The sequence below is a fragment of the Macaca nemestrina genome, chromosome 3 (genome assembly GCF_043159975.1).
Source record: "Macaca nemestrina isolate mMacNem1 chromosome 3, mMacNem.hap1, whole genome shotgun sequence".
Classification (NCBI taxonomy): Eukaryota; Metazoa; Chordata; class Mammalia; order Primates; family Cercopithecidae; genus Macaca; species Macaca nemestrina.
The window spans coordinates 46,729,937-46,757,766 of NC_092127.1; the positions used below are offsets into that span (position 1 = coordinate 46,729,937).

The 27,830-nt window shown below is 35.5% G+C and overlaps 1 protein-coding gene across 3 annotated transcripts in view; it reads left to right on the forward strand.

Moving 5' to 3' along the window:
• Positions 1-27,830, forward strand: part of LOC105493295 (inositol polyphosphate-4-phosphatase type II B) — an 822,839-nt gene that overhangs the window by 106,750 nt on the left and 688,259 nt on the right. For all 3 annotated transcript variants that reach the window (XM_011760836.3, XM_011760835.3, XM_011760841.3), the window contains one exon: positions 17,250-17,312. The gene's annotated coding sequence lies outside the window, so the exon portion shown is untranslated. The remainder of the gene's footprint in view (positions 1-17,249; positions 17,313-27,830) is intronic.

Consider the following 27,830-nt stretch of genomic DNA (forward strand, 5'->3'; position numbering starts at 1 on the left):
TATACATATGTTAGTTATTGGATATTGTCCCCCATTTCTGTTCATTAAAAAATAAATTGTGCCTTTATCCTTCAGATTGCAGAACTTCAAGTGATTTCTCTTTCATCTCACTGACTCTTCTACTATTTCTGGCCTGCTGTTAAATTCGTGTAGTGAATTTTACATTTCATTTATTGTTCTTTCCATTATAGAGTTTCTATTTGCCTTTAAAAATAGATTTCATTTATTTTCTGAGAGTCACCATCCGTTCTTTCATTAAGACTATATTTTCCTTTAATTCTATGAACACATTTTCTTTGTTTTTTTTGAATATATGTTAATAGCTGATTTAAAGTCATCATCTGCTAAATGCAAGACCCATGCCATCTCTGGGTCAGTTTCTTTTGATGGCGTATTCTTTACTATGTGTCACATTTTTTGTCTATCTAGTAATCTAGTAATATAAGTAGTTATATACTGGACATGGTAAAAATGTTTAGTAGATGATCACCTTGAATTCACGTATCCCAGGGTATACATTTTGTTAGGGCAGACCTTTGGAAAACCTTACATGTGTCAAAAGTCACTCTAACTGTTTCACTTAATCTCTGAACTCTATGTCTCCTGTAGATCTTGTCAAGATTTAGCTTTAAAGCTTTGTTAGGGTGAATCTAAAACATACCTTATTTTAGCTCATTATCTCTACTCATAAAGCATGACTCATAAAGCAGCCAATTTCTCAGCTGGCTGCCTGGGGTATTAGACTGCATTAATGAGGTATCTCCACTCTGGGTGACATGAACTCCGATATCCACTGTCACTGCTTGACCTCTAATTTCTCTAACATCTCTCATGCATTCTCAATCAGTAGCAGTAACTCTCTAAAATGCCTCATGTATTCTTGTTCTGGACATGTATAGCTCAATCCTTGGCCAAGAACTCATAGGGAAATCTGCTCAGATATCTGAAACCTCCCTTCTGAGCAGCTACTTCCTTTCTGGCTTCTTGCCTTGCATATTCCGTTCACTTCAGCTTCCTTGAACTCTAATCTCTGCCTTCTAAGAGCTGCAGGCCCTTTGCTTTGCTTAGATTCCAGCTTGCTTTGCTGAGGTTGGAAAGTTATCACTAAGGAGATAACTGGGACTATTTTGGAGCTTTCCTGTTACTCATAAAGTACAGTTTTGTACAATGTTGCACAATGCTTGAAAATATTTTCTGAATATATTTTGGCCACTTTATGGTCATTTGTACAGAATGGACTAATCCAGGACAAGTTACTTCATTATAGCCAGAAACAGAAATTCCTCATACTTTTCTGATTGAGGTTTTCTATTTCCTTCTGTTCACTCTGCTGGCTTGAGGTTAATCCACTTGAATTCTATTTTATAGAAATTAATCTTAGAGTCATTACTTTCATAATCAGATTCTAAAGTTAATTCATCTCTCTTGTCTCCTTCTCAGCATTGCAAGATATTATAACTGAAATTTTATCACCTCCCTCTTTTTTGGTACAATCACTTAGCTCTACATTGTTTTGTTACTTATTCAATTAAACATGATTACTTTAAATAGTTATTGTTTATTAAGTTTACCTACCTATTCACTATTTTTTTCCAGTTCTTCTTGTATCTCATACTTATCTGAGATTCTTTTCTTTCTGCTCCAAAATCTTTCTTTAAAGTATCCTTTCCCTTGGGTCATTTGGTTGTAAACCTTATTTTGATCCATCTGAATATATATTTACTTCATTTTTGTTCTCAAATTATAGTTTGAGAATAGAGTCTTAACTGACATTTTTTTCTCAGTACTAAGACTATATTTTTCTAGTCTTCTGACATCCATCATTGCTTTGAAAATCTGTTGATGGATGATATATTTGTGATTTGTTTGTTGGTAATTGTCTCAGCTTGCAATTAAGTAGAGTCAACTCAAGATGAAGATTCTCAGTTTTGTTAGTTGGAATCAGAAAAATAAAAATAATAATTAAAAAAAAACAAGATAGAGCAGGAAAATCGTAAGTTAAAGATGCGACTTAGCAGAAGATCAGCCTGGTCCCATAAGCAGCTCTGCAACCTGAGGGTTCCACAAAAATGTCCCCCATTCACGTTAGGGTACTGGCCTTTGGTATCCTTTTATAAGTCATGCTTTGGCTTTAGGCTGTCTCTAGAGGGAGTGTGAAACTTTTGAGACATTTCTAGTGATATGAGGACAATTATCAATAGGAGGGTGAGTGTGGGTCTACTGTTTTGGTGAAGGAACTCTGGGCAGGGCACCAAGAGTCAATCTATTATTTCAGGCTGTAAGAAGATCTCTTTGTCCTTGGTATTGTACTGTTTTACCAGTTTCTTGGTGCAAATTTCTTTTTATTTATTCTGCTTGGAAAACATTTTGTTTCCTGAACCTGAAGATTCAATTTTGGAAAATTGAAACTTCTTTTTTTTTTAATATTGTCTCTTCTAGATGACAAAATTTAAGAGTAAATGCCTCCTTAAACTTTTTGCCTTATTCGCTTGCCTTGACCTAGGCTTGGCCCCGGTCTTTGCATTCTCTCTTCTGTCTTCTTAAGGGAATCTGATTGGTCACAAGTTAGAACTTCCTATTTTCTCTTCCACCTTGCATAGGTTTTATCACTTTTTCTGTCTTTCTTTTATTTTATCTAATTATTCAAATGTATTATTCAGTTTATTAACTCCCTCTCTGAAGTTGTACTTAATTTTCTTCAATGCATCTATGCAATTATAATTTATTTATTTAATTTTTAATTTCTAGAAGTTACTTTTAGTCTTTTAAAATTCTAATTGGTTTTAATATCCTGTTGTTTCTTTGTTACATCTTTAGTTTCTGTAAATGGTTTGGATGTGTGTTCTCTCCAAATGTCATGTTGAAATGTAATCCCCAATGTTGGAGATGGGGCCTGGTGTGAGGTATTGAATCATGGGGTAAGATATCTCATGAATGGCTCAGCACTATCCCCTTGGAGTAAGTTCTAGCTCAGTTAGTTCACATGAGATCTGGTTGTTTAAAAGGGGCTGGCTACTCCATGTCTCTCTCCTACTCCCACTCTTGCCTTGTGGTGTGTCTACTCCCGCCTCACCCTCCACCATGTTTGTAAACTTACTGCTGAACTCACCAGAAGCCAAGCAGATATTGGTGCCATGCTTGTATAGCCTGCAGAACTGTAAGCTAATTAAATCTCTTTTCTGTATAAATTACCCAGTCTCAGGTATTCCTGTATAACAACACAAGAATGGCCTAATACATTTCCTCTTTTATACTCTCAGGGGTTTTTAACACACTGATTTTATTTTGTGTTATCTGACTGTACAAAATCTGAATTCCTTGGCAATCTAATTCTACTGTTTGTTGCTTGTTTGCACTCTCCTTTATAAAGGCTTACCTTGGGTAGGTTGTGTAATTTTGGATTGTGAACTTATTATTGGTTTATTTAAAATTCTGGGAATCCTGAGATGTCTAAGATGAGGTTAAATTCCTTTGAAGAGGATTTAATTTGCTCTTTAAGTTAATTTATCTTCTGGAAGATTTTCAGGACTTATAAACACTAGAAAACAAAGTCCAAAAGCCATAGGGGAAGGATTGTGGATTATGCATTTTTAGAAGAATTCTTTTTTTTTGCTACTCCAAACCAGAAATGTCACAAATATTTCCCTTGTCACTTACCCCTGTTAAGGGGCATTTAAAAAAAATTATCCACCCTTTTGGACTTTTGAGTACTGTAAACTCCAACAGCTCATCTTTTGCAAGCCTAAAATCTTCTCCACTATTTCCTATAAGGCTATTAAAATCCAAGGTTCCAAGATCCTAGTGTTAGTAAACACCACCAAAGTACCCATAATTTTTGCACTAGGATGTTAACCATTGTTTCAACTCTGTCTTCATTTTGCCCTTGTGAGATCATCCTTGCTTTTTGTGAATTCAAAAGTGCATTTTAAAGTATGTTTGTTGTATTTTATTACGCATTTCTAAATGTTTTGAAGCAGAAGAGCGTTTGAGAATTATTAGTGTCTATATTGCCAGAAGCATAAATCTACTTTATTGAGCACAATGTAGTTTTTATTTTTGTTTCCTTTTTCCATCATACTTTGATAGTGGGATATGGAGGTATTCAACTATAATTCCATTTGCTTAGATTGTTTATTTTTTGAATTTAGATTTTTTTGGTTTTCTGTACTTATGTGCTTTCCACATTGCAAAATTTGTTTCTGCTGAATTATTTCTGTTGTTTATGTTCTCCATCAAAATGGTTGAATCCTAGAAGAATAGAGGCGAAGACTGAGAGTTAATTTTATCTAATTTTTAAAATGTTAATTCCTTTGCACACCTAAATTTATATACTATGTTTTATACATGATTTAGTGCGTTATGCACCAAAACTACCTACTAGTAAAACTTCCGTCCTCTTTGGGCTAATTAGAAGTGTTATGAAAATGGGAAAAGGGTTCTTCATGTCTCTTTTCAAAAGTTATTGTGAATAGTAAGAGCAATAATATATATGTAAAAGAAATTCCAAGTGATTAGTTTGAGCAAAGGGTCAATGAAAAGTGCTTGCAGCATTTCTTAAATATAATGTGTTATTTCAGTTACACTGTGAATACTTAAAATCGTATTATTTTATCTGTCATTGCTTTTTATCCAATGAGCTAATGAGTTATTTGAGCCTCCTGCATTGATGCTAAAATTTCTGTGTTATTGATATCTTTTCTAGGCTCTTAATGTTCCTCTTTCTGTCTGTTTTTGTGGGATGTGTGTGGTGCTTCTGTCTTTTTACATTTTGTGCTGGTGGTGTGTGTATACCAGTATATTACATTGATAATTTTTTTTGATATTTCAATTGAATTTACTTAAATATAAATCTCTAAGAGATATATTCATTTTACATAACTCCAATATGGTTATCACACGTGACACAATTAATATTAACTCATTACCATCTAATGCCCATTCTATAGGCAAACAGTTCATATTTTCCTATTGGACAAATTCTAAACAATTACTTTCCTTGATACCATATGCTCAAGTAAATTAATATGCTTATCCTACTTAGCTCATATATTGGAATATCATTCCAGAGCCGATGCAAAAAGACAAAGTGATAAAGAAATTTCATGATTTCTATCAAGATATGGGTACTAGAATTTCACTAAAACAGTGTAAAGCACTTACCAACACAGAATTGTCTTAATTTAAAACTGAAATAAGATTGATTTTCTTTTGTATTAATTTACTGTTTTAGAAGTTTATTTGATGGTTTTCAAAGGGGTGTTTCTCTTTGAGGGTTTTATTTTGTTATTATGTTTGGTTTTAGACATTGTTGATGGTGATTGTTTTAGCCAGAAGCAAGAATCCTGTATTACTGCTAAGTCATCTTTCTGGAACTTCTTCAGGACAGCTTATACAAAAAGCAAGAAACACCTAGGGCAACTGGTAAATGAATACCTGATAGCTAAGAAAACCTTAGAAGAATTTACACAAGACTTAAGATGAACATTGTGAATACAGCAGATAGTATAAAATCAAACAGGATTTTGAGAAAATAGTAGCTCCTCTACTACTGATCTTTTAACTTAGGAACTCTCATAGACATTTACTAGGCTACACACCAGAGCTCAAGTATGTCAGTTCTGCCTATTATTTCCAACTGATGGCACTTGTAGACACATATGGGGAATACAGAACCTTTGAAACGACTAGTTTTGCAGACAGCCCTTGGAATCTAATATGTTTATAAGAAGATAAGCTTCTGTTTTAAGGTCTCAATAACTAACTCAGGAAAATTAAATAATATTCCAGGAAGGGATGCTGATAAGGGAGAGAAGCACTCCATACTATTAATTATAACAGACTAGAACACTTAGTGGTAAAATAATTACAATAATAAGTTTCATAGAAATTAAGGAAATAGTTGAAGGAAGAATTAAGAAAGCCCTAGTTTAGAGCACTATATCATCTAAAGCAAGTTTCTCAAACTTTAATATGCCTTCTGATCATCTGGCACTCTTGTTGAAATGAAGAATCTGATCTGACTCAGCTGGTGGAGCCTGGCATTCTGTATTTCTAATGAACTCTAGGTGATGGTGATGCTGCCAGTTTATGGATCACCGGTTGAGTATAAGAGGTCTAGACTCTCGGAATTTGACTTTGGCAATGGTGTCACACAGAAGGTAATAAAATACCTCAAATGCAGTTCAGAGAATAGTGGTGGATGTGTGTGTGTGTGTGTGTGTGCTGCAATGTATAGAATAATATATGTAAATTTCTTTAAACTCTTAGGCGATAATAACTATTTTGAATTAAAGATATAATATGTTTAAAATTCTAATGAATGCATGAAAATGTAGAAAATAGCAAAGACATACAAAGAATAGAATTTGTGGGGGACATACATTTAAAGTAAAATGAGAAACTTCGCAGTAAGAAGAATACATTCCAATAATAAGACATAAGGACAGAATTTGTGTCAGACTAACAGGTGCACATGTGGAAAGAACAGAAACACATTAGCTCAGCTGAGAAGTCAAAGGATAAGGGTTGGTGGCAGTTCCCTGCCTTCAAATCTTACCTTTGCTCAATGGCTGTGCCTTGGGCAACATGGTAACCAAACTGTGCTTCAGCTCACTCATCTATAAAGTGGGGATAATAGTGTAATCAGCCAGGAAGGTTGTTATGAGTATTTATTTATTTATTTATTTATTTATTTATTTATTTTAGAACTAAAACTGTGTATATTTGCAGATGACATGATTACATAGAAAATTTAATATGCAAGACAGCAACTTAGAGCAATGCCTGGCTTCTATTTGGCAGTACTGAAGGATTAGTTTTATTATTACAATAATGATAATAATGTTATTTCTAAAAATTTAAGGCTAAGAGATTTAAAGGATAGTTCTCAAAAGATAGCAGCTGGCGAGGTATGGTAACTCACATCTGTAATACCAGCACTTTGCGAGGCTAAGGTGGGCGGATCACTTGAGGTTAGGAGTTCAAGAACAGCCTGGTCAACATGGTGAAATCCTGTCTCTACTAAAAATTACAAAAATTAGCCAGGCATGGTGGCACGAGCCTGTAACCCCAGCTACTCGGGAGGCTGAAGCAGGAGAATTGCTTGAACTTGGGAGATGGAGGTTGCAGTGAGCCGAGATCACATCACTGTACTCCAGACTGGGTGACAGAGCAAAACTCAGTCTCAAAAAATAAATAAACAAATAAATAAATAGAAGATTTCTTGAGTCCATGTTGCTGCTAAATTGTCTATGGGAGAAAAGTTGGGTTGTTTATTTAAATAAACAATACGGAGTGAAAAAATAATTAGAGAAGGATGTTGTCATAAATTAAGTAAAAATCTGATTATTAAAATTTAAAAAGTAATGCTAGACTTGAATTATTCTTAGGATTCAGCTTCTCCATATGCTTTAAACATGGGATTTAGCTTTGTTATCTTCGTTATTTTATTTCTTCCTTTCTTCTGGCATGGATTAAGCATATAGTTTTAAATTCCTGGGCCTTGATCATTACCTTTGTGGGTGTTCGTTATTGATGATTGATTTAGGTATAATTATAATTCAGTGAAGTTTTTTCTATCTTATTGCTTTTAGACAGAGACAAAGATGTATTTACTGTATTTCTTTTTCTGTTTATATTTTCTTTCCAAAGTTTAAATGCAGATACTTCAAAAACCTACAATTACAAACTTTGCTTTACTTGAGTTTTTTTCTGAAAAAAAAAAAAAAAGCTCCATAAAATTAATAGGCAAGAGAAAATTAGATAGGAATCCAATTGGTGGAATATTTAGTGTTTACAAAAGGAAATAATTTCAGAGGTCAGGCATAGCACTGAAAGTCTGACGCTGGGTGTTTCCTGGCTAAAGTTGCCCAAATTTTAAGAATTTCTCAAATATATATACTGTTAAGTATAAAAATATGCTTTAAAATTGAATAGACATAGATTCTATGCTCAATTAAACATACATAAAAATGTTTAAATAATCTGAGGAGAAATCTAAGTCAAAAATATAAAAACAAAATGTATTCTAGGGAAAGACTGCTGTTGTCTTCAGGCGCAGCCCTGAAAGGTCGGTTCTCCAATGATCACACCTGTAGTGCTAATGAGGAACATCTGCAGATTGAAAGCTGCCCTTTTATTTCTTCTTGATTACCTTTAAAATCAGGAATTATTTTAAAAATTGGCCAGGTATGGTAGCTCATGCCTGTAATCCCAGCACTTTGGGAGGCCGAGGCGGGCAGATCATCTGAGGTCAGGAGTTTGAGACCTGCCTGACCAACATGGTGAAACCCCGTCTCTACTAAAAATACAAAATTAGCTGGGTGTGCTGGCGCATGCCTGTAATCCCAGCTACTTGGGAGGCTAAGGCAGGAGAATTGCTTGAACCTGGGAGGTGGAGGTTGCAGTGAGCTGAGATCACCCTATTGCACTCTAGCCTGGGCAACAAGAGTGAAACTCCGTCTCAAAAGAAACAGACACACAAAATCTAATAGTGCCCATTTTTTAAGGGCCATAGACAGATGAATTTGGATCCTAATGTCACTTGAAAAGCATATTGAAGGAAAACATGCATATGGAAAAGTGAGAAAATCTTAAGGGTGCAACTCAATACATTTTTTGCAAAAGGAATATACCTGAAGATCCAACACCTAGATCAAGAGACAGAACATTTTCTTAACCCCAGAGGCTCTCCTCATGTCCTCTTTCAGGTACTGTATCCTCGGAGCATTTCCTCCCACTTTTATATAAATGTGTATTAGTTTTTCAGGGCTGGCATAATAAAATACCATAGATTGGGTGGCTTAAGAAACAGAAATTTATTTTCTCACGGTTTTGGAGGCTGGAAGTCCAAGATTAAGGTGCCAGCAGGGTTGATTTCTCCCAAGGCCTCCCACCTTGACTTGCAGACAGTATCTTCTTGTGCCCACACAGCCTGTGCTCATGCATCCCTGGCGTCTTTCTCGCATCTTACAAGGGCAACAGCTGCATTAGATTAGAGCGCCACTCTAAAGACCTAATTTAACCTTAATTTTCTCCTTAGAGGCCCTATTGCCAAAGACAGTCTAATTGAGTGTTAGAGCTTTGCCATATGAATTGTGAGGGGATGCAATTGAGCCCATGACAGAATGTTTTCCTGTAGTACATACTCTTTCCATATGACTTCTTTCTTTAACATGATTTGTGATATTCATTCATGTTGTTCATGTAATCAGGGCTTCTTCAGTCTCATTAATGCAGAGCATTTCATTGTATGAATATATCTTAATTTATTAATCAGTTGTACTGTTTATGGAAATTTGGGTTATTTCTGGTTTTTTCTTATTGTGAATAGTGCTACTAAGAATATTGTACATAATACAATATGTATTTCTTGTACATAATATTCGGCAACTTTTATAGTGGAATTGCACAGCCATAAGGTGAGATACTACCAAAGGAGAGTTACTATCAAGCTCTTTTCCAAAATAATTACATGAATTTCTACCCCACCAGCAGGGTATGGCAGTACCATTGTTCCACATCCTTGCTAATTCTTGCTATCATCTTTTATTTTTTTTTAATTCAGCATCATTTGTTTGCATGTAGTGATTTCTCATTGTAATTTTAGCTTGCATTCCAAAAAACTAATAAAGGTGAGGGATTTTTAGTATGTTTATTGAAAATTCGAAAGCCTTCTTTTGTGAAGTTTATGACTTTTGCCCATTTTTCTATTGAGTTGCCTTTTTTCTTATTGATTTATAGACGTTTATTGTATATATTCTGAGTATTGCAAGTTTCTTTTTATACTCCATGGCTTATCATTTCATCTTCTACTTGGCATCTTTTGATAAACAGAAGTTTTTTATTTAAATGCAGTCAAACTTTAATGTCTTCCCTTGACGGTCACCACTTATATTCTCTTTAAGAAATCACGGTCTGCCCCAAAGGGAAAGATATTTTCTTCTAAAAGCTTTATTGTTTTGTTTTGAACATGTAAATGCACAACCTTCTGGAATTGATTTTTGTGTATGTAGGAGTCAAGATCCACTTTTTCTCCACAAATGCATATTTAATTCATTCAGCACCATTTAGTAAAGCAATTGCCCTTTCTGTACTGTTCTACGTTGTCAAACTTGCCATCATTTACGTGTGTAATTTGTTGTTATAACTTGTGTAAGTTTGTTTCTAGACTTCCTCTTTTGTTTCATATATCTATTTATCTGTCTTTGTACCAGTTACTGTCTTAATTGCAAAAGCTTTATAATAAGTTTTGATATCTGGCAATTTAAAAATTCTAGTTTTGTCTTCCTTGGCTAATCTTGGCGCTTTGTATTCTTGCACAAATTTTAGCTTGTTATCTTATATATATATAAAAAAAGACTACTGGAATTTTGGTTGTGATTACCATGAATATCTAGATTAATTTGAGGATTGACATCCTCATAATTCTGAGTCTTCCAATGTGTGAGCATGACGCATCTCTCTCCATTTATTTTTGTCTGCTTTATTTCCTCTAAATACTATTTTGTAGATTTTTGGTGTAGATATCATGAACATCTTTTGTTAGATTTTATTCTGAGTATTTGAGATATTTAATTCTATTTTAAATGTTATAATTCTTACTTTTTGTTTGTTCATTATGGTAGCATAATTTGTTTTTGTACAATAACTGAATTCAGTAACATTGCTAAATTTACTAATTAAATCTAATAGTTTTCTGTGGACTCTTTAAAAACCGTTATTTTCATTTTAATGTATTTCGTCATTAAAAGAAATGAATTAAAATTATTTTCATTGATATTTCTATTGAAAATAAAATTGGAATTTTTATTTTAAAATATTAATTGAATAATAATATTAACTTATAGTGAAAAGAAAAGCTGGGCTATAGATGAGAGTGTGGAATAGTTCAACAGCATGTGAGTAGATGCTAGAAAAACTGGAACCACTGCCTCTTCTCCGTCTTCATAAGCATAATACTCTTCAGTAAATGAGTCTGCCTTTCTGGTCTTTAGTTTTTATATCTACAAAATTATGATACTGTACTACATGAGTTTAAGTTCTGTTTTATCTGGGATGGATGACTAAGTTTTTGCTAAATGATTGTACTTTAGACTTTTTTCCTTTTCTGCTTTTTCTTTTATAGTCTTGTGATGATGGGGATAATGGGCCTCATGTGACCTCATTCTGGGGAAGGGTACTAGGTGGGACAAAGTCCACCTGCACTCCGCCATCTCCTATTCAGGGTATTTGAGAACTTCTGTTGCTCCTGGATACCAGGTGCTGGCTATTGAGATGATGCAATTTTGTCTCAGGTTCATCTCTTTAGAGACTGTCCTCCACTAATGCACCCTAAGTGTTCCTATATCATGTTAATGTTGAATGATGCTTTTTTTTCCCCCTAAAAATCTCAAGTTCTTTTGAGTCTACATCCTGAAAAGCCATCTGCTAGTCCTAATGCTTCTATTACCTTCATTCCACTTTCTTGTGGGGGATTTCACTTAGAGAGAAGGGAAATGAAGACTTCATGTTTGACCTTCCCCTCTGTTTCTTTTCCTCTTGCCTATACACTTGAGTTTGAGGTAGTTTTTTATATTCTTTACATCATATCCTTTTCTCCTCTTTTAGCATGGTGAAAGTCCTTGATCTAGTTTTCTAAGTCTGAATTCGAATATTGTAATGGAAACAGGAAAAGCCTTATAGTCAAGATCATTGTCTTGCTATATGGATGCAGAATTGTTGCCAGATGTGAAAAAGTAGACTGACCTTTTTCTTATTTTATTCATCTTTTAGCAATTCTGACTTTTTTAGAGGCAAATGCTATGCCTGGCAGAAAGGTGAGGTCAGACACACAGAAATGCAAAAGGATTGCCTTTAGATACATTTCCAAACAACAGCATCCTTGTTATCCTTGTTAAATAATGTCATACCATATTTCTCATGTGATTTTGTTTTCTGCTTCTTTTCTATCTGACGTGTCCTAATAGTCTTTAAGTTTAACGTGGCCATGGACATAGGGAGGGGAACAATACACACTTGGGCCTGTCAGGGGAGTGGGGCAGGGGAAGGGAGAGCATCAGGATAAATAGCTAATGCATGCGGGGCTTAATACCTAGGGGATGGGTTGATAGGTGCAGCAAACCACCATGACACATGTGTACCTATGTAATGAACCTGCATGTCCTGCATCTATATCCTGGAACTTAAAGTAAAAGTAAATTAAAAAAAAAAAAAAAACTTGGTGTGGCAACAATAAGGAAGTGCTATCATAGGACATGGAAAGGTATTATGCTGCATAAGTCAACTCTGTCTGCCTACATTAATAGATATTTAATAGATAGCAATGGTGTCTGCACTTAACAGGAACCTTCTCCATATATTCTGATCATTGAGTTTAGCACAAAAGGAAAAAGGTGAGAGGCACAGGTTATAACAACTGCCCTCGAAGAACTTCAAATATACCTGTGGAGACATGACAGCACAAGACAACTCAAGAAGGCAATATAAGTTATAGGCATTGGCTATAATTACTGCACAAGGTAGAAGAACAATAAAATCAACGGAGTCCAAAGTACCTGGAGATCACTTTCTGGAGAAGTTGTCATTAAAGCTTTGACAGGGCAGTAAATTTGGAAGGTGCTGAAAAGTAAGAATTGAACCACAAGCAGAAGGAACAGACATGAAGAATGGAACTGGGTGAGAACAATGTGGCAGCCATTAGACACTCTGCTTGACTAACAGAGATTATATTGAAGAACAGTGTAAAATTCATGGAATGTTTAGGAAACCTTTAAAAAATAATATATCCAGAAGACACATTGTATAAATTTTTAGCTATTTCCCCCTTGAGTTTCTTAAAACATAAATTGTGAAAAACTAATATCATAGGATGTAAAATTGGAAAACTTTGACCCCTTAAAGCAATAGATATCAGATACTAATGTGATTTATGAACCAGATCACCTCGTAGAAATTCCCTAGTGGGAATGTAAGAACTGCACAGATATCTCCTACATTTCTAATCCAAAAGGGTCGGGAGACCTGGAGATTGGGGGAAGATTTTATGGAGTGAGCCGAGGGTGTACTAGAAATATACATAAGGAGAGATGGTATAGGGTGTTTTCCCCCTCGGAACCAGAAAGAGCTACTTCAAGGAGACTCTCTAGAGAGTCTAAAAGTTATCTCTTGAAGTTTTGAGGTTTTAGTGGAGACAGTGGACTGGTTTCTGATGAATTCAAAGACCAAAGATGAGGCGGTGAGCTGCTTATGGTAGAGCAAAGTAAAGATTCGGAATGGGGATTCATCTATTTTTCAGGGTCATTAGTTTCCTCTGGAAGAGAGGTGGGCCACGAATATGAAAGAGCTGTCATGAGGTTGTCCTAGGTATTTCCTTACGGCTTCCCAGCAACTGAACTGGTCTCAGCTGACTAGTGGCTGTGGATGGAGTAAGTAACAAAGTGAGACAGTACGACCCACATCAGGCAGAGTACAGGTGAAGGGTTTCCAGTGATTGGAGGGGAGTATTACTGAAGAACCAGGAAAAGCTCCAACGGGGAGAGAACCAACTTTGTGCCTGCCCCAAAGAGTGAGCCTTCTTGCTTAGTGAGCAGAAAGTAAGCGCTTTGCTTCTTCATTTACCTCTTGTTACCTCACCTTTCCTTTTTCACTCCATTTCCACATTACAGAGGCATCAGGATCCAAGGTTCACTAGCTGGAAAAGAAGGACATGGTGGAAAAATAGGGACCAACAAATTCCTTTCCATTGGCTATTGGCTGCCATTTGCAGCAGATTCTAGCTACAGAAGACTGTTAAAACTGTAAGCCAGTTTGTCACGTGCAGCTGGGTGTTCTGATTTCTAAATTGAGAATATGTTTGATGCGCTAGCAGGGGTCCCCAACCCCCAAGCCGTGGACAGGTAACTGTCTGTGTCCTGTTAGGAACCGGGCCACACAGTGGGAGATGAGTGGTGGACAAGCAAGCATTCCTGCCTGAGCTCCACCTCTAGTCACATCAACTGTGGCATTAGATTCTCATAGAAGCATGAACCCTCTTGTGAGCTGCACATGCAAGGGATCTAGGTTGTGTGCTCCTTATGAGAATCTAATACCTGATGATCTGAGGAAGAATGGTTTCATCTGGAAACCATTCCACCTCCCCCATCTTTAGAAGAAATTGTCCTGGTGCCAAAAGATTTGAAGACTACCAATTAAAGTAACCATAAGATTTTTTTTTAAATAAGTTCTAAGTGATCAGGGTCTAGGTAGAAGCCTGATTCTGGTTGGCCGAAGACATGTGTTATTAGTTTCTTTGGCTGCCATAAAACATTACCACTAATTGAGCAGTTTAGAACAAGAGAAATTTAGTGTCACTTTTCTGTAGGCTAGAAATCTAAAATAAAGGTGTCGGCAGCGCTCTGCTGTCTCCAGGGGCTCCGGAGGAGAATCTGTTTGATGCCTTTCTCTTAGTTTCTGATGTTGCTGGCAGTCCTTGGCATTCCTTAGCTTGTAGATTTATCACTCCGATCTCTGCGTGTCTTGTCATATGGCTCTCTGTCTGTGTGTGTCTTTGTGTTCACATGGCATTCTCTTCTCCATGTATGTCCATCCCTGTGTCTCATCTCTTCTTATAAGGTTACCAGTCATACTAGATTCAGGGCCACCTTATTCTAGCATAACTTCATCTTAAATTACATCTTAATTGCGTCTGCAAAGATTCTTTCTGAGTAAGATCATATTTAGGGTAGGACTTCAACATATCTTTCGGGAGTACATAATTTAACCCACAACAGATGTTATGCAGATTTTGGTGTACTTGATGCCTGTACCTGGAGTTAGGGATTGTTGTTGGTACGAATCAAAGTCCCTTCCTAATTTCTTTATTTAGAAGACATGTGTGCTGTACTCTTTCAAAATATACAGTGTGAGGTTCTGAGTCTGAAACAGTGTTTCTTAGTTAAGCCCAATCGGGGCTCAGCTATTAGAAATGCCGCTTTATATTTTGTCCATTTTCCTCCCAGTGCTGTTACTAATGTTTCTCTTCTTTGCCATCCTCTGAGCATTTTAACAAGAAATTGAGAAGACTCCTGATGGACACTCTGAGTGGACCTTACGTTAATCTGGACTTCATTTTTTTTTTATGCTTCCAGTTTTTGAATACATTGCCCCATCTTCCTGGAAAGACATACCTGCTTACCTGTCTGTTAGGCCTTAGTACTTCAGAGTTCTCTTTTGTGACATTTTCTTAGACCAAATAGTGCTGATTGTCAGCCATGTGTACCAATTCAGCTATTCTGACTGATTTTTGTGGGGGTGGGGGACAGGGACTCTTTCTGTCGCCTGGGCTGGAGTGCGGTGCTGCAATCTCGGTTCACTGTAGCCTCTGTCTCCTGGTCTCAAGTAATCTTCCCATCTCAGCTTTTCGAATAGCTAGGACTACAGGTATGCGCCACCAAACCTGACTAATTTTTGTTTTTGTAGAGACAAGGCCTTGCCATGTTGCCCAGGCTGGTCTTGAACTCCTGGGCTCGAGCAATCCTCCTACCTTGGCCTTCCAAAGTGCTGGGATTACAGGGGTGAGCCACTGCGCCCGGTTCTGACTTATTTTTTAAGATTATATTTTAAATCCTTTTCTGACTCCAGAATATTCTTTTAATACTTCCTGCCCCTTCAAACTCTGTGTATTGTCTAATGGTGATATTTTCACCAATTACTTGAAATAATTGTCCACAGATGTGTTTCCTCCACTAAACTGTGCTTCTCTTAAGTCTCTTTTTGTTTGCTGTGGTTTCTTCAGTCTGTCACAGACATTGGCTTGCAGTAGGGGCTCACCAGGTGTTTTCTGAATTGGATCGAGTGTTCATAAGAATAGATAAGGGCCAGTTGCTTCAAGTGAGTCTTGAAGTATATCACAATTTCTTGAAGGCCTTCTTCAAGCTAAAGTTCTCAGCAAAATCAAGGGGAACCACTGCAGTCGAGCAGCTGACAGCTTACTAATCTTCTTGAAATACTGCTATTCAGTCTTTTTCACCCACCTGCCTGAAAGACCCAGAAGGACTCTTTCTTCCTTCATCATCACAGAGTCTAATTAATAAATCGACAAAATAGGTAAAGTCCAGTATGATATGATTCAATCATTTTATTGTGTGGGGCAGTGATTCTCAATGGAATAGTAAGCTTTCTTTGTTGTTGTTATTTAAAGAACAGTAATAATAATAGGAATAATGATGATATTATATTAGCTAATGCTTAGCTTGGTACTATGCTATGTTCTTTACATGTTTTTATCTCAATTATCAACTCCATGGGGGTTAGGAAAAAATATCATTCCTTTATTACAGATGAAAAATGAAGACTTACAGAATTTATTTGTCCAAAATCACACAATTGGTAAGATGAAGTGATTGCAGTTATATCACTATTCTTATGACTGCTTTAGTCAATTAATCAATGTTGTTTTAAACTGTTAGCATCTTCTCTTTAGCCAAATAACTTTCTTAAGGGGTGAATTTAAAATTCTTACCTATCTATGTGACAGTCCTTTCTGGAAAGCTATTGCTCAGGCTTGAATTTTGTATCCTCCAATGTGAACATTTAGATAATGATACAGTAAAATCTTTTATGGGATACTCCTCAAGATTGTTACACGTTAAGGGAGGGAATAAGATATATTTTCATAACTTTTGACTTCGATAAAGTACTTTCCTCCTCATTGCAGCATAGAAAAGCTCTGAAATTACATCTCATAAGGAAGGAAATCTGTAATTATTTACAGTTATCCCACAATATCTCATTTTATTACTTTGTGGAAAGACCAAAACTTCCATGAATATTTTAAAACCCATGCTCACTAGTAGTGGAAAGAAAGTCAGTTTAGATAATTGTAAATTCCATTTCAGTCCGTTGTATTCCAAGTAAATGTTCTGTCCTGACACAGCTTACATCTTGTCTTTTGAAATGATCGAAGCTAGTGCCTTTTCTTGCTCGAGTGCCAGTCTTGTTCACATGTGAGAGAAGAAAGATAAGCAAAGAAAACAGGGCTGAGTATCTGCTGCAGTCACCCATGTTCTCAGCTGCAAGGGAGAAAGGACATTTGGGGAAGTAATTTGGCATTTAAAGCAAGTGTTTCCTGAGGCAGCTGCTGAATGAAGCTGAATATTTTGTTAAATTATTTTCTTCTCTGACCTTTATTACTAATGAATCTTCTTTAAGAAGCATTTAAAGAGGAAAAAAGAAAGGTTGTTTTTATTAATCTTCTTTCTCTTTTCCCATAGAACACAAAGAAATGGTGTTACCTGGCAAGAGATCTTCTGTCTTTTATGAAAAATTAGACAAAGGTAATGCTTATTTTGAATTGATATTTTTTTTCAGTCTGTATAACTCTGATACATGAAACTAGTTGGCTATCCTTGATTACTGGTTTTAGATATTGAATTATCCATCAAAAAAGTAAATTATTATCTGAAAAGCCAAGGAAGGCCTTACGATGATCATGAGATTGATAAAGTGAACAGTACATTTTTAGATATATAATAGCTTTTCAAAATATTGTGGGTAATGGTTAATTTTCTGATACCATTTTGAAGTTTATGTTAATATATAAATAGGATCTTGACTATAAGATTGCAGTCTCTTTGGAAATAACTCCAGTTGGTTTATCATATTTACAAATGATAGGTGATAACAGCATTAGACCCTTGTTAGGGTACAATGATAAGATTCTTTGTGCCTTTATTTGGCATTAGATGACTTTATGTATTTTTTTGAATATACAAAAAAATTTCAATATGAATTTCTAGAAAATGTCATCAAACTTTATGAAGACATCCTCATACAAAATACATATTTTCTTTGGAAAGATTGAATTATATCATACAGTTGTTGAATAGCATGCCTGATTATGCTTAACAGATTGCATATTTAGTTGCTAAATTTTCAAATCGCTATGTGATTTATTTACATATGTTGTTCTAAGAATATGAAAACTCCTGCAAATATTCTAATGACATACGCATGTATACAAAGTATGAGTATAGTGGCAGATAAACAATGTGTTTATGTTTTATGAATAAAACTCCTATCTCAAAAGAGATTTTTACAGAAAAGTTTCAGACAGTTTAGAATTTTGAAGGGAACTGAGATATCCATTTAGTCCTGTCTACTTATATAGCTATGAAGATGTGATGACACTGTATGTTCATGAACATATATATTAATGAAATGTATTATATATTTTTATATTAACTAGAATTGACTGGGTTTTATTTTGGACAAATTTCTGAATTTCTAAAAGCAAATGAGTACTGAAATAAAGGTAGCATTTAAATTTAATGGACATCAGCAGAAAACTTGTTTCTGAACTTTGATTTGCAGTTGAGCAAAAATAAATTGTTAAATTTGAGTTACAAATGTGATATATTTCTACATATTTCTGGCTTCTAGTTAATTCTTCAAAACAGGTGTAAACTCCTTGAGAAAATAGCTTCTTTTCCTAAGGGTAGTCACCCTATCCAAGTTTTATCTATAGTGAAATGTTAATTCAAATTAAAATATTCTTAAATGGTTAATGAAGTTAATTGAGGGTTGTCTTTTACATAGAACTATTAACTTTGACTCTGCAAATAGGGATATTAGAAAGAAAACAAATACAATATGTAGAAGAGGTTGAAGCTGAGCTGTGTGATGTAGGCATATGGAGATAAATGATAGAAAAGTGCTTGTTGAAGGGGACTCAATGGAAGATGGCACAGTAAAGAGAGAAAGAAAAAGATCCTAAATGACTTGAAGCTAATTGGAAAGGTCAGGGATACATGTGCTTTAGAATATAAATAAGGCATGCAGGGAGCACAGACTCTCCAGGTTGCATTTATGTGAGTTTTTCTTTTCTCAGAGGTATGTATATACTAATATACTCGTTTTTAGGCTTTTATTTTGTTTATTTAAGCTGTGTATAACCTTAGTTTGAAGTGAATGTAACAAAGGAAGGCTTGGGGTGAGGGAAAGTAATTCCCATTCGCGGGATAGAATTTTCAGCATCAGTGTACCCAGAATAACAAAATTAGTTATTTGTTTGTTTGTTTGTTTTTCGTTTTGAAAATAAAGAAATCATTCTGTGTATTGCCAAAATCCAAGAGCTTTGGCATGATACAACTCCCAAGGTGATTATGATCCAAGATATGTATGTTGTTGTGGAGGGTGGAAGTGAGATATGGAGGAGTAGTTGGGGATGGGAGAACTATGGCCAGGAGAAATGACGTTCATGTCATTATCTTTCTGGGCTGGTCCTACAGATTTGTTGAACTGGGGATGTTTGCAATCTTGTAAAATTCCTATTAATAAGACAATACACGCTAACATATTAACATTCTGCCTATTATCTCAGATGGAATATGTGCATTTAAATATCAATGTTTAAATAGTGAAAAATTTAAGACAGACTAGTGAAGGTATTATTTTTAAACAAATGGAACCATTCAGCTTTTCTTAGTTATACATGATGACTAACACATTCATTTTGTGTAGGATTAATTCTGGCAATGGGCTCAGCATGCAATCTGTTGGATTAACGGACACTTTTATGTGTGCAGATACCTGTGAGTTCTACATTTGACTCTTTTCAAAAGGGCATTTAAACAACTTTTCATGAAGTGTTTTAATGTGAAGTTATTGGTTATAAGTTATAGTTACAATATTCTTAATTTTATCATCCAAAGACAGAGGCAACATCAATGAGGTTAAAATATCTTTCAATACACTTGGTAGGTATACCGTGGTTGGATTACGTGTAAAAATAGAGACTGTGATTCTGTTCAATTTTTACGTAGGTTTACATGTCCTGGAAATAGATCAAATTTCAATTAAGGAAATTTCATGACTGTAATTATATTTTTATTATACAGGAATATTAAATTTTATTCTCACATATATTGAATTTTTTCTGAAGGAGATTGAAACAGCATATTAAGAATTCAGCAAATTCTTTTAGGTACTATAGGTTTACTATATTTAGGCTTACTATAAATACAATTTTGAAAATTGAAAAGAAACTGGGTTATAAGGCTACTGTATGGGGTTACTTATGTTCAAGGACAGTAAGAAATAAGTTGTAAATACATTGTTTACAGATTGATTTTATTTTGGTTTATTATTTGATGTGGAAAATGATATAGACATGATACATGTTGAGATTTAAAAGGATATGTGATATTTTAAGACTTTATTACAGATTGTATTTTCTATTATTTATCGCATACCTACTATAATAATAACAAATGAAAGTACTGCATTGTAACTTGCAGGTTGATTAATAAGCTAATGACCATGCATTTAAATGGGAGTTAGAAATAGTTTAGATTAGTGATAAAAAATACATGTAAATCTCAGAATGCTGAAATTAGGTTCTATGTCCGATATATACTATACAATGCTTTACAAAAACGTAGTTATAACATTGCGTACAGTATGCGCTCAATGAGTATTGAAACTGCAATCAGAGAATAAATCATTGAACATTCTTATGGAGAAATGATTAAAAAGTAATTATTAAAGAAAAATTTCATGAAAAGCTATTATGGTAGTTTTTAAGAATTTGGCTTTTGTTGTTTTTATGATTTTTTTCATTTGCAAAAAGTTCTTGGTCTTCTTAACTCTTCTGGGTATTAGTTTCTGTGCAATATTTTATCTTTTTGAAACTCTCAGAACTATAAACCATAGCATTGTCTAGAATCAGCTCCTGCTACTATTCAAGTTCTTCCATAAATTCCTCAGCTATGTTTCTTACCCTATTTATGTCTCTCTTAACACCACATACTCCAAACATTCTTGTCTTTGCTTAGGTTTAAAGCTCTACTTTGAACGTCTAGTCTGCTTTCTTCTTTATTCCAAAAACTATATAATTTTAAAACTTTTCTTTAAGATGCTTTCTGAGACCTTCGTTATATTACAACTATCTTTCTCCCTTAGCCAGCCTACACTGCATTCACTCACACTTAGTTGTGGTATCTGTCATACTGTCATTGATTTGCATGTTTTGGCATATTCTTGTGTGTATGTGTGTGTGTGTGTGTGTGTATACAATTTGATATCATCATATATAAAGGTGCACACACAGACATGGATTTTTTTTCTTCAATATAATTGTAAAAAGGATCTTTCTGCCTACCACGTTTACTTTTCCTTATGAGTAAAGCAGACAAATTTTGAGTGAATGAGCTCCTTGAATCTCCAGGATTTCCACTGAAGGTATATTTAAATGACTAAAAGATCTCTTTGTAATAAGAAAGTTATAATTTTGCTATGTTTTGTATTAATTAGGACTACCTGGAGAACCTACTCAGCTTTTATGACTTTTTTTTTTGAGTCAGAGTCTCTCTCTGTCACCCAGGCTGGAGTGTAGCGGTGTGATCTTGGCTCACTGAAACCCCTGCCTCCTGGGTTCAAGAGATTCTCCTGCCTCAGCCTCCCGAGTAGCTGGGACTACAGGCGTGTGTTACCACGCCCGGCTAATTTTTGTATTTTTAGTAGAGACGGGGTTTCACCGTGTTAGCCAGGATGGTCTCGATCTCCTGACCTCGTGATCTGCCCACCTCGGCCTCCCAAAGTGCTGGGATTACAGGCACGAGCCACAGTGCCCGGTCTTATGACATCTTTTTAATAAGAATAAAATCTAAGTTCAAATCAACTAATTTATAACACCACTGTAGGAACACATTCTCTTCACCAAAGGGAGATGGCCTAATTCTATCACTTACTGGCTTTGTGCTACTGTATACATCATTGCAGAAAAATCTAACCTGCCCTACCCAACAAAGGCATTTTTGTTCAAGAGCATATACTCTGCTCTATAGTGGAGTCTCTCTAGGCTAAGATCCTAAAAGTACTTAAATGCCAGGTATGGAAATGGAGTAGGGTCATGGTTATTTGGAAAGCTGAAAAGAAATTAGGCCTATTGGGGTTAGGGAGAAGCCTTTGGGGCTCTCAGAGAATTGGCAATTCCCAGTAAAGGACTAAAGTCTTTGAAGAAATTGGTTCCTTTAAGGCTTTAGCAGATCTGCTCATTTTTATTTCTGGTTTTACAGCACTAAGATTACCTTGGAAGGAGAATCACATCATTGAAGGCAAAGTGATCTGGGCTACAAATAATTGGTAGCATGTCCACTAGATTTTGCAAGTACACACATGAATATAAATGTATGTTTGTTCTTCTCTCTCTCTCTCTCTCTCTCTCTCTATATATATATATATATATATATATATATATATATATGTGTATATATATATATGATGCTGAAAATCAAACACACACACACACACACACACACACACGAGATGCACTCCAGCCTGGGTGACAAAGTAAGACCTTGTCTCAAAAAATAAAAATGAGAAAACTGTATGTGTGTGTGTGTATATATATATATATTTTATATATATATATATATATATATAGTGAGAGAGAAAGAGGGGGAGAGAGAGAGAGATTATACACACACACACACACACACACACATGCAGTTGGTCGTTCATATTCATGGTTTCCACATCCACAGATTCAACCAACTGGGAATCAAAAATATTTGGAAAACAGACAATAAAAAATAATCCAAATTAAAAGACAATGCAGTATAACAACTATTTACATAGCATTTACACTGTAGTAGGTATTATAATCTAGAGATGATATGAAGTGTCTGGGAGAATGTGCGTAGGTTATATGAAAAGACTATGCCATTTTATATAAGGGACTTGAACATCCATGTATTCTGGTACACTGGGAAAGAGGAATCCTGGAACCATATCCCACTGGATAATGAGGCATAGCTCTCTATATTTTAATGAATTTGATGTTTTAAAAAGTATACCACTAGATGTCAGTAGCAACCTCCTGGGGTTCCCGTGACCTTAATTTGTTAACAATAAAAAATGGTACTTCATTAGAACATCTTATCTGGGAATAGCAGGTACGTAATTTGAAAGTTTAAGAACTATTTTTTTTCCCCCATACAAAGAGTAGGATTGCAGGCATAAAATATTTTGGAATTATTTTCTAAACCAGTTTCTGTTCACATGTAACAAGTTATTTTTACTTCCAGTATTCTCTGTATCATTGAGATGGCAATGAAGAATTATGGGTAAACTTGAGTAATTTGTCAGGAATTATACCTGATGCCAGAGCTCTAAACTTCTGCTTCGATGCTTTATGATTCATTTATGCTATCATTGGATGAGTATTTGTGCTTTGGGTTTGTTTCATTCTGGTTTTGTAAAAGCATTTGGTGCTGTAGCCCATCAGAAGATTGTGTGGTATTAATTTTTTGGCATCTACATCTGTGCCCTTTTTACTTAGTAAATTCTATCTTTAAATTTTTTCCTTAATAATTTCTAAACTTTCATGGATCTCTGTTCAGTTGTTACAAGGTACTCAACTTTTGGATAGATGCCATAGATTATTATGAATGCTTGCTCATGAGTTGACAACATAATCTAGAAATAAGAAAAAAATGATATTTTCCTTGAATTATAGTACATATAATTTTTTAGTCCTTAAGAATGAGTAAAAGTATCTCATTTTTTTTCACAAATTAATAAGAAAATTGTAGGCTGGGTGCAATGGCTCATGCCTGTAATCCCAGCACTTTGGGAGACCGAGGTGTGCAGATCACTTGAAGCCAGGAGTTCGAGACCAGCCTGGGCAGCATTGCAAAACCCCATTTTTACTAAAAATATAAAAATTAGCTGGGCATGTGAAGGGCACCTGTAGTCCTAGCTACTCAGGAGGCTGAGGTGGGAGGATCACCTAACCCCCGAGTGGTCGAGGCGGCAGTGAGCCGTGATCACACCACTGCGCTCCAGCCTGGGTGGCAAAGTAAGACCCTGTCTCAAAAAATAAAAAATAAGAAAATTGTAGTGTTGGCCAATGTTCAATAGATACTGATAATGTTATTTTAAATAATGCCATTAATTTTTTATAAGGTTAGGTTTACATTAGCAGGAAGATTCAGTCTAATTTGTTGGATCTTAGGCATGAGTTAGAAATCAGTCATAGGTGATTGGGCGTGAGTCAACCAAGTGTGAAGCAGATTTGTAAGTGATAAAGAGAAAGGAAGAGTTGTTCCCATTTCACTCCCTTAGAAAAAAATCCACTTTAAATCCATTCAAGATGTAAAGATAATTATAAAAACATTTGCTTTCCTGAAGCACATTGTACCAAGGAAAATATTAATGTAAATGTTATATCTTTATCAAGTTTAAAATTTTTAAAAATTATTTTAGTTGGTATAATGAGGTGAGGCTAACTGAGCGAGTGCATAGGCTAAGGGAGTACGTACTTTCATACTGAAGTTGTTATATTTGAGTATTATTGGTTTAACTTCATAAGATTAACACTGAGTTTCTTAAATCTTACTGAGTTTTGCGTCTCTATTTTAGAACTACCAGTAAAAGGGACTTATCAGGATTTTCCCCAAGACTGTGATTGTTATTCTTTAATTATGTTTACAGATGATGAGGCAGACATTTGAAATCATGCTGCAGTTGCTTGGCATGAGCATCAAGCTAGTGCTGTGCCTTTCATTCATGAGTAGCGCTTGCTCATGGCCCCGATTCCCTGTGCCATGAGAAAGTGCTATTCATGAATGGAAGGCATAGCACTAGCTTGATGTTCAGTTAAGACACTCTTATCATAGAGTCTGATGTGGAAGCACAAGTTTGCTTGATCTAGAATAGTCCAGCCTATGCTTCCCATACTTAACTTTCTAGAAGGGGTGAGGAATAAGATCTGACTGGGGCATCTGTCTTCAGTCTGCCACTTTCTTCATAATTTATAGTTAAATGACAAACTGCTCATGAGATATTTTGAATAGAGAGGGTGCCAATTTTAAACAAACTGTTTTAACTACACTTAAAAAGCTAACTTCCATTTCTATATGTATCAGTGCGTTTCTTCTCAACATGTTAATTTGCTTGCACATTTATGTGGATTAAGTTAAAACAGAGAGAATGAAGTTTCCTTTGGGCTATTTCATAAATTCAAACACCTCAGTCTGACATTCAAAGACCACTTTTCCACTGCTGCATTCTAAATTTTCTCAACCTCATTTCCAGTCGATTCCTCACCCAGATGTTGCCTTGTAGCTATACAGCCTGGTTGATCTCATATGTGTGTGACTTACTTGTTTCTACCTTGATGGCTTTGCATTTACCATACTTTCCACCTAGAATTTGACTCTTTTCTCCCCTTTCCTAACATCTTATTCTTCATTTCAGAGACAGCAGAGTGTACAAGGGGCAATTCTTTTTTTGTTTGTTCGTTTTGCTTTTTTTTTTTTATTATTATACTTTAAGTTCTAGGGTACATGTGCACAACGTGCAGGTTTGTTACATATGTATACATGTGCCATGTTGGTTTGCTGCAACCATTAAGTCATTATTTACATTAGGTATTTCTCCTAATGCCATCCCTCCCCCAGTCACCCACCCCATGACAGGCCTGGTGTGTGATGTTCCCTACCCTGTGTCCAAGTGATCTCATTGTTCAATTCCCACCTATGAGTGAGCACATGCAGTGTTTGGTTTTCTGTCCTTGTGATAGTTTGCTCAGAATGATGGTTTCCAGCTTCATCCATGTCCCTGCAAAGGACATGAACTCATCCTTTTTTATGGCTGCATAGTATTCCTTGGTGTATATGTGCCACATTTTCTTAATCCAGTCTACCATTGATGAACATTTTGGAAGCCATATAGTTTGGGTTCAAATCCCAGACTGGTAACTTCTTAACTTATTGCTGCCTGGCTGAAGCAAGTTATTTAAGCTCTGTGTCTCCTATTGCCTTCTTCTAAAAAACTAGGAAAGAAGATACTTACATAATTTAGTTACTTAAGTGAGGATATTAATAGAAACTTAAAATAGTTACTGGAACATAGTAAGTAGTTAATGTGTATTAGCCACTATGAATTCCATCAAGTCAGTTTCAAAATTCATCCTCATAAAATTTAGCATCAAAATTTACTGTCCTTCATGCAGCCACTAATCTCATTAGCCTGTATTTCAAGTTCTAACAGCCCACCCTATCAGTACTTTCGCGTTTGGTAATCTATACATTTTAACCACTTGGTATATTCATTTCCTCATTAATAAAAAGGACAAATAATACTTGCCATGGTCATACCTAGGGTTATTATGAAGATAAAACTAGAAAATAGAAATAATAAGATTGATCATAGTAACCATTTATCCTGCTCTTATGTGTAAGAAACTGAATTAGAAGTTTTACTTATGTTAATCTATCACTTGATACCTTATCCTCACGTTGGTAGCAGGGTTCTAAGAAAGAGAAGGCAGAAATGTGAAAGAGCTCTTGAGGCCCAAGGTTCAGAACTGACATAAATTACCGCATGCTACTGGTTGGATAGAAGAGGTGGGAGAATTGAGGTTGTTTTATAATGAATACACCAGAAATCCATCCTACATATGAAAAAACTTAAATAAAATGAGATTTAAATACTTGCTGCTATGGTAGGCTTGGGACCTCTACCTGGCCTATTAGGAAACTTTACTTTTCAGGACCCAGTGATTCTACAAGGATTGGGCATGTGACCTGAGCAGAATTATTCATAGCCATAACATGAGAAATGCTATTTAAGAGAGAAAGATTCTTCTTTTAGGATCAAAATTGTCAGGATGTTGAAGTATGGCAGCCAGTCATTTTTTGTTCTTGCATTTGGGGAATATGATGAGAGATAAGAAAGAGCCAAGATACGGAATGAATGAGCAAGTATTAGAAAGATGCAATAGTATCATTTGGATCACTGAATCTAGCTGTACTTGAAGTCTATAACTTGCTAATTTTTATAGAATATGTATGTGTATGTTATTAAATAGGTTTGACTAAGATTTCTTTTATTTGAGTCTGAAACAATTTTAATTAATGACAATGGATTAGTTTCCAAAAATGGACACAACAATGTCTCTAATCTCACATGTTCTTCCAGAACCTCATTGGCATCTCCATCCTGAGTGGGTTTGTGTCTGCTCTGATAAGCACTGGAGAAGTAATGCTATGTGATCTCCAAATGTAGTCATAAAGTTGACATAGAAGCTGCTTGCCTATCTCTTTTTTGGGACCCCTGTCCTTAGAATCTGGCGATCATGTTGTGAGAAAGTCCAGGCCTAATGGAGTAACCGTTTGTAAGGTGTTCTGGCTGACAGTCCAGCTAAGGTCTCTGCCAATAGCCAGCATCATTTGCCAGTCATGTAAATAAACAAATCTTCAAATGGTCTCAGCTCCTAGCCTTGGCACAGCCCAAGTGATAATGAGTGAAACAGAGAAAAGGTATCTCCCCATGGTCCCAGCCTATAATGCAGATTCATGAACAAAACAAATGTCAATATTTGATGCTACTAAATGTTGTGATAATTTGTTAGGCAGTCATAGCTAACTGCAACACTAACTTCTCCCATAGCTCCTTCCCAGGGCTCTCTTCTGCTACACGTGTCAGACCCTGCTCTACCTGGTACTGCTGTTCCACTTTCACCTATGCCTTTATTTCTACGCACTTTGCTTTACCAGGTGGTTATAGACATTTTGTATTCAGTATTGTATTTCATTGGCTTTGTGATATACTATTCTTGGATGAAAATGGGGTTGGAGATCCCCATGTTACTCTATGCACCCTATTAAAAAGCTGGTATTCCAACTTGACAAATTCTACTCCTACTCTCTACTGCTATGCTAGCTGATAGCCACTAGGCACATGTGATTATCTGAATTTGAATTAAATTCAAATTAAATAAAATTGGGAATTTCTTTATACTAGCCACATTTCAAGTGCTCAATATTTATATGCAACGACTGGCTAAC